Source organism: Triticum urartu, chromosome 1A, assembly GCF_056163025.1.
Source record: "Triticum urartu cultivar PI428250 chromosome 1A, HENAU_Tu73, whole genome shotgun sequence".
NCBI classification, from domain to species: Eukaryota; Viridiplantae; Streptophyta; class Magnoliopsida; order Poales; family Poaceae; genus Triticum; species Triticum urartu.
Genome location: NC_141873.1, coordinates 204,216,586 through 204,222,102, shown reverse-complemented (window position 1 = coordinate 204,222,102; position 5,517 = coordinate 204,216,586).

Sequence of the window (5,517 nt, the reverse complement as noted above, 5' to 3'; positions counted from 1 at the left end):
TTGCTCGGTGAGATTTTATAGCTTTTCGTAGTTTAGATCGAGTCTGTTCTTCATACCTATAGTCCATGAAAAAGCCAAAAAAATTTAGGGTTAGTTCATCCCATCCGAACCAATGTGAGCCTTTGCATAATCTTTTCTGTATTTTCTTTGTTGAATTTGCGGTTGCATCGTCATGTCAAGTTGCTGGTTTTAGCGTCTAGTCCTTTAGAGTTTCGAGTTCTGTTCACAGGTTGTCACGTCGCCTCTGCCATATATCACCACCGCATCATCATCATCGTTGCTGCCATATACCACATATTCACCGCCAATCCGAGTCCATATACGCCACCACATATCCGCTGCCATCACACCAATCCGAGTCCACATGCAACATATATCCGCCACCAGTCCTAATCCGAGTCCAGTATTTTGTTACTCTGTTTAGGATTTCGAGATCACGCCATACTCCGAGTTGTGACAGAGAAGGACTCCCCAACTTCCGAGCCATCAGCAGAAGAAAAATAGTTCCAGTTTAAAAAAAAATTCAGGCTAGGCAGTTTTTAGGACATTTGTAGACTTTTTTGAAAAAAAATTGTTGCATAGCAAAATAAACGAGGAAAAAAGTAAAAAAAAAGAGGAAAAAAAGTGAAAAAAAGAAAAAAAATTTAGAGTGTGCACCTCCCTTGTTTACGTGCAGCGCCGTGATTTTGTTAGTGTTCTAGACTCGCGTCACTAGTACGGTCTAGCCTAGGACCAGCACAATACCGTCGTTGAGCGTTTATTCAACTTTGCATCTCTGAATTGATTATTGTTGACCCTTTTTGCTACCATATTATAAGCCTTCCCAGCTCCACATACATCTACATCGTGTGTTTGACTCTCCCTAGTAATCGCTCTATCCAAGCTTTGAGAGTTTTGACTACATCGGTTGCCGATCACCGCCTGCTGCTAGGTAAGAACTGGTAAGAATTTGTGATTTGCTTAACGGATTTGTGACACCCACCACCACCACCACTTGTTAGTAGTCTGTAGGATCATATTCTTGTGTGTTTCTATTGCTGCTAACCATGCCAGGATCACAAGCCGACGAAACTGATTGGGAGAACTTGACGAACAAGGAGCTTCATGATAAGTTTCAGCAAATGATGAGTGGACATGTGCAAGATGTGCTAAACAGATTTGACGAGGCCATGGAGAAGATAGATGGCATGGAGAAGACGTTTGAAACAAAGCTCGATAACAAGTTTGCTGAATTGCTTTCGTGTTTTCCACCACCACCACCGGTTGCACCTGCCGCACCTCTGCAACAACAACAACGACGACTACCTCCACGTCGGGAAACAGCCCTCCGTCGAGCGAGCCGTGTCCCTCTTCAGCCTGGCCAAACTGCTGGTGCTGCTGTTGATACTTCTGTGGCTCCTGCTGCTGATGTGGAGGAGGATGATTATGTGGGAGATTACGAGGATGAGGTTGATCAAAATTAGAACTACGTGCAACCACTAGCACCACAACCACCAGGTCGTCCACATGCAAATAATGGTAATGTTAGGGCTTCCCCTCAGGTACGAGATCATGACCATCTCCCTAAACTGAAATTGAATATTCCACCATTTGAGGGTAGATATGTTCCTGATATATATCTTACTTGGGAGTTAGAAACTGAACAACGATTTACATGTTTACAATATCCTGAGGAGAGACGTGTTCCTGCTGCTGTTTGTGCTTTCACCAGCTTTGCATGTGTTTGGTGGTCTGAACATTGTCGATTATATCCTGTTCCAGCTACTTGGGCTGCTTTGAAAACTGCTATGTGTACTCGTTGGGTTCCACCATATTATCAACGTGAATTACTTCAAAAATTGCAGCGCTTAAGACAAGGAAAAAATTCGGTAGAAGAATATTACCAGGAATTACAAACTGGCTTGATTAGATGTGGTATTGTTGAGGAGAATGAAGATATGCTTGCACGTTTTCTGGATGGATTAAATAGAGAGATTCATACCATTCTAGACTATAAGGATTATAATAATATCACTCATTTATTCCATCTTGCTTGCAAAGCTGAACGTGAAGTGCAGGATCGACAGGCATTGGCGCAGACTAACTTTTCTGCAGGTCGACCTTCATCATGGACACCACGTGCATCATCTACTTCCACACGTTCTACAACACCGTCACCTCCGTCGGCTGCCACCTCCAACCGTGATACAATAAAGCAGGCACAATCACCACTATCTGCCAAGAGCACACCTTTTGGGCCTGCAAAGAGTTTTTCGTCATCCATGGCATCAACAGGGCAAGCACATGATATTATTTGTCGACGTTGCAAGGGTGGAGGTCATTATGCGAGAGAATGCCCATCTAAGCGTGTGATGATTGTTACAGAGGATGGTATGTATGAGTCCGCTAGTGACTATGATGAGGAGACTTTGGCTCTTATTACACATGAAGAACACGGTGGAGGTGATTCTGATCATGAGATGCGATACATGGCTGCTGAAGATGCTGACAGGTATGAATGTTTAGTTGCTCAACGTGTTTTGAGTGTGTAGGTTACACAAGCTGAGCAAAATCAGAGGCATAATTTGTTCCATACAAAGGGAGTTGTGAATGAATGTTCTATTCGCATCATCATAGATGGAGGGAGCTGCAACAACTTGGCTAGCATGGAGATGGTGGAGAAGCTACCTCTCACCACAAGACCACATCCACATCCTTACTACATCCAATGGTTCAACAACAGCGGCAAAGTTAAGGTAACACGTACTATTCTTGTGCATTTTAGTATCTCTACATATGCTGATTATGTTGATTGTGATGTGGTACCTATGCAAGCATGTTCCTTATTACTTGGTAGACCATGGCAATTTGATAAAAATTCTGTACACCATGGTAGAAACAATCAGTATACTCTTGTTCATAAGGATAAAAATATTACTTTGCTTCCTATGACTCCTGATTCCATTTTGAAAGATGATATTAATAGAGCTAATAAAGCAAAACAGGAGAAAAATAAGAGTGAAAATCAGATTGTGGCAAAAGAATTTGAGCAACAAATGCAGCCTAATAATAAACAATCTAGTGTTGCTTCTGAAATTAAATTGAAAAGTGCATGTTTACTTGCCACCAAATCTGATATTGATGATCTAGATTTTAGCAATTCTGTTTGCTATGCTTTTGTGTGCAAAGAGGCATTATTTTCATTCGAGGACGTGCCTTCCTCTTTGCCTCCTGCTGTCACTAACATTTTGTAGGAGTTCACTGACATCTTTCCACAAGACGTGCCACCGGGATTACCATCTATTCGAGGGATTGAGCATCAAATTGACTTAATTCCCGGTGCATCATTACCCAACCGTGCACCATATCGTACCAATCAAGAGGAGACGAAGCAGATTATGCGTCAAGTACAAGAACGGATGGTCACTAACATTTTTAGTACTACTTGTCACCCCCAAACGGATGGTCAAACTGAAGTAGTCAATAGAACATTGTCTACTATGCTTAGGGCTGTTTTGAACAATAATAAGAAAATGTGGGAAGAATGCTTGCCTCATATTGAATTTTCTTATAATCATTCGTTGCATTCTACTACTAAGATGTGCCCTTTTAAAATAATGTATGGTTTCCTACCTCGTGCACCCATTGATTTGTTGCCTCTTCCATCTTCGGAGAAGGTTAATTTTGATGCTAAACAATGGGCTGAATTGATCTTAAAAATGCATGAGTTAACTAAGGACAACATTGAGCGTATGAATGCTAAATATAAACTTGCTGGAGATAAGGGTAGAAAACATGTTGTGTTTGCACCTGGAGATCTTGTTTGGTTACATTTACGTAAGGATAGGTTTCCTAATTTGCGCAAATCAAAGCTAATGCCACGTGCTGATGGTCCTTTTAAGGTGTTAGAGAAAATAAATGATAATGCATATAAACTTGAGCTACCTGCAGATTTTGGGGTTAGTCCCACTTTTAACATTGCAGATTTGAAGCCTTATTTGGGTGACGAAGATGAGCTTCCGTCGAGGACGACTTCATTTCAAGAAGGGGATGATGATGAGGACATCAATACCATTGTTACACCCACATCCCCTACTACTACCTATACTGGACCAATTACTAGATCTCGCGCACGCCAATTAAATTATCAGGTACTTTCGTTTCTTGGTAATGATTCTAATGTTCATGAGAATATGATGCTGCCTAAATTGGATACATTTGTTTTGCTTACAAATGAAGGGCCTGGCATGGATAAGAGTGATGAACATTGGAGCAAGAACAAGCATGTAGTTGATGGCATGCGCAAGGGGAACAAGAACGGAGTTACAAGTGATGATTTCAGGACATTGAAGCCACCATAATGAGTGCATGAAGCCTTGGACGAAATATACAAGATGCCACTTCATAAACTTCGTCCAGAGGCTATTCTAGGTGCTGCGTCACCTTATTATTGGGCCAGGCTCATGTAATTTCGAAATACATAAGTATAGGCTGTTTTTAGAGTCCGTATGTGTGGGGAAACAAGAGATAGGTTTGGTTTCGGACCCCTTCCCCAAGGGACACGAAATTCCCCCCCTCTTCCTCCATATATACAGCCCTTAGGGCACCGTTTAGACTTTGGGTTTTGTTTAGATCAAAAGTTCGCCATAGTTGCAACTTCACATACTTCATTTGTGTTCAACGACCAGACCAAGGCGTCACAGAACCCCACCTTGATCAATAAAGCTTTCCTCTTATATTCGCAATATCCAGATTGCAATCTTAGTTTCTTGCTTGTTCTTCGTTTGCCTGCAGGAAACAGACCTTCGTGGTTAGGTTGATCGTGCTCCGGCGTGGTCAATAACCTCTCGGAGTTGGTTTAGCGATTGCTAAGGCGCGACGTCCTCGCACGTTCGTAGTCGGATCATCAAAGTCGATTTCCTCCAAAACGATAGCCACCATCTAATCGAAATACGGGACACCTTTGCCTCTATCAATATACCATCACCAATCCGTATCCATATACCACCACCGCTGCCATATCCTACCATCATATATCCACCACCAATTCGAGTTTCTTTCATATTAGATTTGTTTTTGAGGTCCGTCTACTTTTCGATTCGTGTTTCCTTGCCTGAGTAGGTTTCAGAAAAAAAATTCACAGGCAAATTTTTTTCCCTATCCTATTTTTAGGCTTTTCTGAGTCTTTTGAGCCACGTGCCATCATAGTGATTTTTTGGCGCACTTTTTCGTCGTCGCTGCCCTAATTTCGGAAAAAAAGTCGAACAAAAATTTCGTGCCCATCCTGTCAATTTGACGAGGGAATAATTTTGAGACACTCGCCATTATAGTGATTTTTCGCAAAAAAAAGAGGAGCGAAAAAAATTTCCAGAGTGTGCTTTTCCCTTGTTTACGTGCAGCGCCGTGATTTTTGTTAGTGTTCTAGGCTCGCGTCTCTAGCACGGTCTAGCCTAGGACCAGCACAATACCGTCGTTGAGCGTTTATTCAACTTTGCATCTCTGAATTGATTATTGATGACCCTTTTTGCTACCATATTA